Below are 11,455 nucleotides of genomic sequence, written 5' to 3'. Positions count from 1 at the left end.
GAGGAAATGTTTTGAGAATGATGAGGGCAATGAATGTACAAATGCGCTTTACACAATTGATGTATGTATGGATTGTGATAAGAGTTGTATTTAATAAAATAATTAAAAAATAGTAAAAGAAACTTCTTTCTTTAAGGACACAGCAGGCTGTATATGTATTTTGAGCAAAGAATTTAATTAATTTTCCAAGATCCAGAATGTTTGTCCTCAACAATCAACTATGTTAGATAGATTTTGAATTTATCTTACTGCCTTTCTTACTGGACTGGAGAAAATTTGCTCTTTATTTTTGTGCTTTTACCTGTGATAGGTAGCTTCAGTTCATCTGAGCTGAGCTAAACCCTCAAGAACGACCCTAAGGCCAAGCGCTTTCAGGTGAAATGCATGTGTATTATCTGTACCCATGTACATGCTCTTGTTTAGCTGGATTCGTAATGTAGAATTAGGGTCATGATAGTGGGGCGGGGGAAACATTTAAGAATCATTGGAAAGTTGTATGTTTAATCGGAGCTATATTGCACTCTGACTGGCCTGTCTTCTCCCCACGACCCTTCTGTAAGGAGAAGTACAATTGCTTACAGATTGGCTTTGGGCCTCCACTCCGCACCTCCCCTTCATTCACATTATGATTTTTTTGCTCTGGGTCTTTGATGCCTGATACTTGATCCCATCGACACCTCATGATCACACAGACTGGTGTGCTTATTTATCTTCAAGCCTTTAAGACCCCAGATGCTATATCTTTTGATAGCCGGGCACCATCAGCTTTCATCACCACATTTGCTTATTTACCCGCTTTGTCTTTAGCGATTGTGTTAGGGGCTGGGCATCTTGGAGTCAGAACATTTTTTATGCAGTTTTTGTGGTAAAATTAGGTGCCTTGGTTGATATTTGGGTCAGCTTATACTTGAGTACATTGGTAATCAATGGCATTGAATTATACATATACATACAAAACATTGGAGAATGTTTTGTTGTTTATATTTTGCCATTATTAAAAGAAATAATTATACCATTAACAATGAGTGCAAGGAAGATGAAACTCTAAAATTGAGTGTGGTAATGATTGCACAACTATTCTTGATATGACTGAACTATTGGATTGTATCATATGTGGATGAAGTGCCAATAAAACTTTAAAAACAAAACAAAAATAAAAATAAGCAGAGTTTTCAGAGAGTAGAACCGAAGAGTGAAGAGCATGGTGCCTGCTCTGCATAAACAATTAATCCAGAAGCAGTACAGGATAGTTGACATACATATGTTTGGGAGGGGGTACTCCTCAAAATATCGGGAAAAAAGCTCCGCTGGGCAAGCTTTCTTAGTACGTGTTTTCTCTGCTAGACAATCACCAAGCAACTCTCTCTGATTTTGTGCACCCTCTCGCATCACTTGGGAAGGTTCTCTCTGGTCACAGTGAACTTTTTCATGAAAGCAGTTTAGCATGAAACTCGTTTTTTGTGATGGCTGATTTATGAGAACAGTGTGTGGCTGTGAAATTTTGTTTCCTGCTTGGGAAAGATGCTGCAGAAACTGTTGTGATTTTAAACACAGCTTACAAGGACAGTGCTATGGGAAACATTCAAGCGAACCAGTGGTTGCCTGGTTTCAAAAGAGGTGAAATGTCGATTGGTGACAAGCCTCGTTCTGGATTTCCATCAGCTTCCCAATTGGACGAAAATGTCGACTCCCAGTGCATTTGGAGTTTGTTCCACCAGGTCAGACTGTTCATCAGGCTTTCTCTTTCAAGATTCTGAAGATTCTCTAACAGTATGAGGCAAGAAAAAGCCTGATGTGTGGCAGCTGGGGGACTGGTTTTGCCACCACAATAATGCACCTTCCTACGCAGCCATCTTTGCGCATCAGTTTTGGGCAAAACCAGCATGCTCCTCTTGCCCCACACACCTTATTCACCTGACCTTGCTCCGTGAGACTTCTTTTTGTCTCTGCGAATGAAGCGGGACACAAAAGGACAGGGATTTTGATGACATGGAAGAAGGGAAGAAAAGAACGAGGGAGGTGCTGTCAGCCATCCAAATAGATGAGTTTCAAAAATGCTTCCAAGAACGGAATCGCAGATTTGACAAATGTATTAAGTGTAATGGAGAGTACTCTGAAGGTGATCAGGTTGTTTTGTAAAAAAATTTTAAATACATATCTTTGCATGTATATATATAAATTTGCCAAAGGACAATTTAAATCTACTCAGTGATGTACCTTACTCTAATATGAGATGTTACATTATTATAATATATTTTTATATATTATATAATATATATTTATAATATATAAAATAAAATGAAACCGGGTTCATTTAATACTTGAAGAAAATTCAGCCACAAAGAAAACATCCGTAACAAAATGATACCAGTGTTCATCTATAGCAGGCTCGCCCCCAAACTGAAACTCGTGGATCAAAGCTGGCCTGCTGCTTGGTTTTGTAAATGCAGGTTTATTGGAATCCATTTGTTTACTTGTTTGGAATCCATTTGTTTACTTGTGGTCTGTGGCTGTGCTGATTCTACAATGGCTGGGCTGTCCACTTGTGACAGAATCACATGGTCTTCAGTGTCTGAAACACTTACTAGTCAACTCTGTAGAGGTCGAGAGGAATAGAAGGACAAAAACAGACAATAAATACATAAAAATAAAAAATAATAAGAAGCGATATACATTTCTGGGTTGTAATTAAAATATGTATATATTTAATTCATGGTACAGAGCAACCTAATTATTTGAAGTTCCTTGTTCCTAAAAAAGATATGTTTTCTGTCATTTTTAATATCCTGAGATGAATGTGCACATTACATTATGTCAAAATAAATTATTGTCAAAGAATTGTTTTCATTGCTAGGGCAAATTCGTTGTCCCACAGTTATCACTGACTAAACACATGGAAATTTCTCTCTTCGTAGTAATCCCCCTTTTCTTTGCCACCTCACTGAGGTCACGTGCCTTGGTGTGCCCTGTGTTGTTGTGACGCTATGAGTTCACATCTGCACAAAGAGCAAACAACCTAGACACACTTCTTGAGGAAAAACTGGACCTGTGAATAAGGGTGAATGTGTGTGGACGGTAATGCAAATATTGAAGGATATCATACAGTAAATGTGATTCAACCTTTTTATCTTTTATTTTTTATCATTTTATTGGGGTTCATCCAGCTCTTATCACAAGCCATCCATCCATCCATTGTGTCAGCACATTCGTACATATGTTGTCATCATCATTTTCAAAACATTTTCTTTTTACTGAGCCTTTGACATCAGCTCCTCATTTATTTTCCCTCCCTCCCACCCTCCCTCCCTCATAAACCCCTGATAATTTATAATCTTTCTTATTTTTTCATGCCTTACACTGACTGGTGTCTCCTTTCACCCACCTTTATGTTGTTCATCTCTCTGGGAGGGGGTTATATGTAGATCATTGTGATCAATTTCCCCTTTGTCCCCCCACCTTCCCCTTACCTTCCTGGTAGCTCTACTCTCTTTATTGGTCCTGAGGGGTTTATCTGTCCTGGAATCCCTGTGTTTCCAGCTCTTATCTGTACCCATATACATGCTCTGGTCTAGCCGGATTTGTAAGGTAGAACTGGGGTCATGGTAATGGGGAGGGGCAGGGGAAGGAGGAAACAGGAAAGAACTAGAGGAAGTTGTATGTTTCATCGGTGCTTTACTGCACCCTGACTTGGGTGCAACCTTTCTTTTCTTTAATCATTTTATTGGGGGCTCATACAACTCTTAACACAATCCATACATAAAATCCATTATGTCAAGCACATTTGAACATTTTTTGCCATCATCATTCTCAAAACATTTGTTTTCTACTTGAGCCCTTGGTATCAGTTCCTATTTTGTTCCCTCCCTCATGAACTCTTGATAATTTATAAATTATTATTATTTTGTCATGTCTTACACTGTCCGACATCTTCCTTCACCCACTTTTCTGCTGTCCATCCCCCAGGGAGTGGGTTATATGTAGGTCCTTGTAATCAGTTCCCCCTTTCTACCCCATCCTCCCTCCACCCTCCCAGTGTCACCACTCTCACCACTGTCTTGAATTCCCAAGGGTGCAACCTTTTAAAAAGATACATAAGGACATTTAAACAGCCAGAGACAAACAGAATGAAAAGATAACGATATTATCCACATACTTTTGGAAACCCCTTTATATGTTTTATACATGTGAACTTTTTACTATACACACATCTCTTTCTACTCATCCATTTATCATTTGTCTATCAAATCTAGAAGAATATACATTATCTTGACACTTGTTACCTGCAACTTGAGAAATAGTAAGCAATTTTCCACGTTTTTCTTACTTTTTAGTTTTCTGGCTTAAAAATAGTATGTATTGCTTCTAAATTAAAAAGCCACTTTAATTTTAAAAAGAACAAAAAGCAAGTAGCAAACTGGGCATTTTTTGTAATGGATATAGCAAATTGTCATTACCCTTCCATATCAAGTATTATAAAAAGATCAAAGATGAACTTCCAAACTAAAGATAGTGGAAAGTCCTGAAGAGGCGATTCACAATAGAATTTAGAGCTGAGACATCTTTAAATTTTTTTTAATAAATCATTTTATTGGGGGCTCTTGAAGTTCTTATAACAATCCATACATCTATTGTGTCAAGCATCTTTATACAAATGCTGCCATCATCCTTTTCAAAACATTTTCTTTCAACTTGAACCTGTGGTATCAGCTCCTCTTTTTTCCCATCCTCACCTCCACCCTCCCACCTCATGAACTTTTGATAAATTCTAAATTATTATTATTTTCATATGTTACACCATCCACTGTGTGTGTGTGATACACTGATCATTGTGATCGGTTCCCCCTTTTTTCTCTCCACCTTACCCCTACCCTCATGGTATCGCTACTCTCATTATTGTTCCTGAGGGGTTTATCTGTTCTGGATTCTGTGTGTTGAGAGCTCTTATCTGTTCCATGTACATGCTCTGGTCTATCCGGATTTGTATAGTAGAACTGCGGTCATGGTAGTGGGGGTGGGGTGGGGAGGAAACATGAAAGAAATAGAGGTAAGTTGTATGTTTCGTCGGTGCTATACTGCACCCTGGCTGGCTCATGCCTTTCTGAGGACCCTTCTGTGAGGGGATGTCCAATTGTTCACAGATGGGCTTTGGGTCTCCACTCTGCACCCACATTGATACGACTGTTTTGGGTCTTCTGATGCCTGATACCTGGTCCTGTCGACACCTCATGATCACACAGGCTGGTGTGCTTCTTCCTTGTGGGCTTTGTTGCTTCTCAGCAAGACGGTCGCTTGTTTATCTTCAAGCCTTTAAGACCCCAGACACAATATCTTTTAATAGCCGGACGCCATCAGCTTTATTCTCCACATTTTCTATGTACCCATTTTACTTCAGTGATCATGTCAGGAAGGTGAGCATCACAGAATGCCAGGTTATTAGAACAAAGTGTTCTTGTGTTGAGAGAGTACTTGAGTAGAGGCCCAATGTCAGTGTGCCACCTTAATACTAAACATATAAATATATGTACATAGACCTATATCCATATCATTATATATAAATAATATATTTACCTATGTATGTGCCTGTATTTATGCCTCTATAAATGTTCTTTGTCTCCTAGTTCTTCCCTCTATTTCCTTTTACTTTTCTCCTGTCCCACTATCATGTTCGACCTTCATTCAGCTCTCAGTATTCCTTGTCAGCTACATTGTACTTGATCAAGGCCCACCAGGCATTCTATGCCCTCCTCACCATAGATTTTAGATCACTTATTGTTCCCTTGTCCCTGGGTTTATTGGTTCCCCTCTTCCTTTCCTCCACTTCCCTTCTCCCATGTCCCCCTGGAACTGTTGGTCCCATTGTTTTCTCCTCAGTATTGTTTATCCTGCATATCTTATATTGATAGACATAAATTAAAAAAAAGCCTATAAATAGTTCCAGGTCTGTTTGTTGACCTTTAGGAATATTTTCCAATTGAACCTGATGAGGTGCCAAGCCTTGCTCCCAAATTCTATTTTTGGGATTTCTCGAGGACTTCATTGCTTTGCTTCTCTTGCTGCTCTGTTGAGCTCTCTTTGTGTTTTTCCCGGCGTTGGGGGGTCAGACAGGGCACAATTCCTGCACTGTGTCTTGTGTATTGTCCTTTGTAGTGCTGTGGGTCAGGGAAGGGATGCCATATATTGTGATGGGGCTGGCACATGGCCCTATAGTTGAGACTTCTAATAATCAAGTAAGTACATTAAAATTAGACCCATATTTTCTCTATAAAGGTAGAAAAAAATTAAGCTAAAACATTTACTGCAGAATGCTGACAAATGTTGGTGGGCAGAGCCTCCACTGCCTTGATTCATGTTTACCCATGGAAGGATCGCTGGTTCCCTAGTAGCCCTAGACTCATAGTGACCCTATAGGACAGCGACCCTGTAAGACCTTGCTGTTAGTAGCTCAATGCACAACAGCTACACATATAGGGTCGCGATGAGTCACAAGAGACACAATGGCAGTGAGTGAGGTTTCCGATTGTTTGCTTTTGTAGCAGCACTGGAGCCCTGATGGAAGAGTGTGATCGGTATTGGACTGGCCACTAAATACTGACAATTCCAACCCATGTCAAGCACTGCAGAAATACAGAGGAAGCTATCTAGTCCTCAAGCTTTACAGTCTCAGGGGCCCTCACAAAGTTACTGTCAGTCAGAACTGACTTGTGGGTTTGGATTTAGTGGAACTTTTTGGTTGATAGGAGTTGGTATTGAATCAACTTGACAGCAGTATTTTCTTTTAAAATTTTAATTTGACTTAAATGTTTGTAGCACTTTTGCCTTCCCTCTTCCTAGCAATCTCTGTCAACCTCCATTGCTTCTCGTGGTAGAAGAAATGATGGGAAAATGACTCAGTGGGGTTACGCTCACCTAATCTCTTTTTCTGTTCTAATTTTCAGCAGCCTGGTTGCCCCAAGCTTCTATTCTTTACTTTCCCTTATGGTCATCTTCCTGGGCAGTGTGTCAGACCAGCAGCTTTGGAAGTCTACTTTTCCAAGCCATCCCCATCTCCACTGGGATGGAGTCTGAAAATTTGTCTAGATGAAAGGTCAAGTAGTAGGAAGTCAAGTTAACTGCAAATTTAAAACAATGGCTTCTGATAAAATTGGAAAAACAATAAAGTAGACATTTTCATCTTCATTTGTCTGATTCTTGTGTCTTTTTCAAAAGTCCCCAGAACAGGGGCAAGGGGAGAGGAGACTTGCATGCATTCATATTAGCAGTGCAGACACTTGGTAATCTTTCCTTAGGGTTGTTTTAAAATACACCCCTCAGGCTTTTCCCTTTGCTGGGGTAGATTCCACTTCTAGTAATTCATAGTCAGAAAGTAATCAGAGGAATGGCTAAAACCTGAGTATAAGAAGGTGCACTACAGCATTATTTATAACAGCAAAATATTGGGGGGAAACAAAAATCCAACCATGCAGGAAAAATAATGGAAATGATATATTTCTGCATCATGGAATATTATTAAGGTTATGTTGTGGAATTTCTTTTTCTGTGATAGCATATAACTCAGCATATTGCCACATTTTAAAATATTGAGCTATAGAACAGAGTATAAGCAATATCATTTTAATGCACTTATAAATCTTAAAAAATAATTTTATAATACTAGTAAAACATAAACCAAAATGTTGATATTTGGATACAAATTTATTTTTTTGATTTTCTAAGTTTTTTATACTGGTTGTATAGTAATCAAGTAATCAGAAAAAAATTAAATTAAATTGAAGAGTGAGTACAGCAAATTAATTTTCCTAATTTCAGTTTATATCTTGGAATCTTTCTTTCCAAAAGATACCAGTTAGTTAATAGTTAAGTTAATGATTAAAAGAGTTTCTTAATGTAAAGAAGAAAAAATTGATTAAAATGTAAGGAATAGGTCAGTATCTAGTTTCATTTTGCTAGCTATGTGATTTTATACCTTCTAAATCTCAGGGCATTATGATGCATACCTGCAGAATTATCGGGGTTACAGATCATCTATAAATTAAGTACTGCGATTAAGGCAAAATATGCTTTGAACAAATGGTAAATTTTTAATGAGTAATATATAAAGTATTTATTTTCAAAGGATTCTTAAGACTCATCACACAATGAATCTTCACTCTTTTAAAGCATTTATTCAATAATAAGTTTTCATTAACTGGGAAGGGATTTGAAACATGAATTAAGAAAATGGAAATCATATTGAATGAGCACTACTTCTGGGACTTATATAGTGCTAGATGATTTACATATGTCACCTCTTCTTGTAAACTTAGGGTGCTTTGACTAAGCATTAAGGAAAACTTCCCTGAAAATAACTCATTAAAATATTCCTTTATTTTGTTCCCCAGAGGTTTTAATAAGCAATAAAACTCAGGAGTAAATAGTGGTGAAGAACGGGCTCTTGTTAAAAAACTACTAAGAAAAAGGCTAATGAAAAGAGGGACTGGGAAAGAAGAACCTACATAATGTAGGAAATCGTACATATGAAAGTCGAAAATCTGAAACACGTTGTTTTGCAGCTCTCGGTAAGGACATACTGGTTGGCGTGTTCCTGTACTTTCAGAGAACTGGGCCCATGTCCCCATTTGAACATCAAGCTAGGGAAATGGAATGGCCTTGCCCATTCATTAGGGGAAGGAATTAAATTACTAGGACAAATATATAATAGGGAAAATAGTGTGTGATTCGTTTGATAATTAAACTATTCAGCATTTTACTAAATATTATTTAGAATTTTATAAAATACGGTTTTATAAACAACATCATCCTGTCCTTATAACAACCTAGTAACAAGAAGTTTACGCTGAGACCACTGTCACAAGGGGAAAGCAACAAGATAAAGACTTCCATTACAAGGCAGACAGCCTATGGAGAGTGTCAAAATGGGGAAAGGGGAGCAGCAGAGAAGGGCAGAGAAAGCAATGACCTAGATTAAGGAGGAACACTAACTGGGGTGAAATGGAAGCTAGTAGAAGAGAAATCAAGGAGTGGGTGAAGGGAAAACTATTGGTGGTGGGGAGTGGGGTGGGAATGTGTGGACTGAAAGTGTAAATTGTTGAATACAAAGTTGATGATCTTAAGTGTAAACCCCTACCTAATTTATAATAAAAAATGTTTATAAAAAAAGAAGAGCAAATGAGGACTCGGAGAATTTATAGAGCTTGTCCAAGGTCATACAAATATAAAATGGCAGAAATGGGATACAGATCTAGTCTTCTAAGTCGAATGATGCAAACTAGATAACAATTATTGTCTACACTATATAAAATTGGGGGCTGTTTTATTTTATTTCTTCTTTAATTTCAGTAACTTCATTAGCATGACAGTGTACGGTGGAAAGGCCAAAGTCAATACATTACAATTTGGCACTAAAACACCAGAGCACATGTGATCCTGAGAGCTGGCTATCAGTCTTGGTGGCATAGTGGTTGTGAGTTGGGCTGCTAACTGCAGGCAGCAGTTTGAGACCAATAACTGCTCTGAAGGAGAAAAACGAGGCCTTCTGCTTCCTAAAGAGCCTAAAGAGGTGCAGTCTCAGAAGCTCACGGGAGCAGTCCTACCCTGTCCTGTTGGGTCACTAGGAGTCAGCATCAACTGAATGGCAATGAGTTTGGCTCAGAACCTCCTTAAGCCTTTTAGGTTCATTTCTCAACGAAGAAAAAGTCACCTCCCATGTCAGGCAGCGCCCCTGCCTTTTCTCCAAGCACTTCAGCCCTTTCTCTATGTTCTATTGTTTTTTCCTAAATGATGCATATTGGATTTAAATTTTTTTTAGCCTTTTTTTTTTAGTTTAGATTAAATGTCACAGACTAATTTTCGATTCAACCATTTCCTGACATTTTCTTCCATGATATTAGTTGTGATTTCTTCAACGTCACAGCGTTCTTGCCATTTATTGCTATGTTCACCATCTTCCTTGGCCATCCTTGTCCTGTCCATCCTACCCCTGGGCAAGAGGGGTCCTCTACGTTTCACAGTGTTAATGGTTCTGCGAGTTTATTCCTCACAGATGTTGGGGTTCACGTCAGAAGTAGATTGTGTGAGCGTGGTTCCGGATTCTAAGGGTTTATGAAGCTCACAGTCCACCAGTCTCTATCAGAGAAGTGACTCTGGTCATTTTTGTATGATTTAAAAGTTTATTCTATAACACCACTCCAACGATACCCCTCAGCCTCCCCAACACTTGGTCAGTCAGGGACCTACTACTGTGATCTCTGTCAGAAAGTCCTCCTGTGCTACCTGGGCACCATGGCTTTCTTTTGGTCCCAAGCTAGTGAGACTTGTGTTTCCTGTGGTCCATTCATTTTTTGGAACTCATGATTACCTTTAGGGTCTGATTTTCTTTGCTTTGGGAAAGTAGGAAAAACCAACAGTTGGATCTTAGATGGCTGCCTGCAAACTTTTAAGGCCCTAATCTCTACTCATAAGGCCCTAATCTCTACTAATCATAGTAGAATGTAGGACATTGTCTTTGTGGTCTGTATTAGGTCAATTAACCTAGATGATGCAGATCATATTGATGATTATAAATGATGACAGAATTTTTCACAAATTGATATTTAAACAAAACTTTCTAAAACGATCTTCCTTGACTATTTAGGGAAAAGAATTTGTGGAATACATAGATTTGTTTTCTTCCTGCTGATGTCTTCATTGAATTATCAAGCTAAGATGATATTGCTGTTGAGTGTTCAAATCAATATTTATGGAGCTTGGCCAAGTATACATAATGACTTGCAGTTGATCGCAACACCACATCAATTTCAATGGCTGTGGTCTTTCTCTTTATTTAAAACATCTAATATTTTAGCCTGTGATCTGAAGGATAAATAATGTAAAAATCTTATGGTCCTTCGCTGAATATTAGTACTTTCAATTAGGTAGAAATTAAATCCAATGTTATTTTTAAAGTATTCTTTTTTAAGATTCCCCTATGACTTTTATCACAATACAATTATGAGTGTTTACTATGAGTTTCTCTTCTCTAGTCTTGTTCTAGCAATCATTGCACTGAGTGCTATTTTTATTATTGGTCTCTTTGTTGCGGTTGACTCTTCCTATGAGAATATAAACTTCAGGACTGTGGAATGTGTGTGTGTCTTTCACTGCCCCCTCAATGTATCCCTCTTTTCAAGATTATATCATTATTGGTTGCCACTTATTAAAAGGAAGGAAGAGGAGAGAAAACTAGAGAGAAAGGGAGGAAGGAAGGAATAAAGGAAGGAAGGAAAAGAAGAAGGGAGATTGGGTGCTGTGTTAGTCTGGGTACTTCAGAGAAACAAATCCACAGAAATTCATGTAGAAGAGAGAGTTTTATATAAAGGTTAAGTGTGCATCAAGAAAACATCCCAACCCAGTGCTGCCCAAGCCCATAAGTCCAACATAAACCCATTAACCCACATGTCCAACACCAATCCACAAAGTC

Source organism: Echinops telfairi, unplaced genomic scaffold (genome assembly GCF_000313985.2).
Source record: "Echinops telfairi isolate 266 unplaced genomic scaffold, ASM31398v2 ScPeMD7_443;HRSCAF=831, whole genome shotgun sequence".
In the NCBI taxonomy this organism is placed as follows: Eukaryota; Metazoa; Chordata; class Mammalia; order Afrosoricida; family Tenrecidae; genus Echinops; species Echinops telfairi.
Note: the sequence above shows the minus strand (reverse complement) of the source record.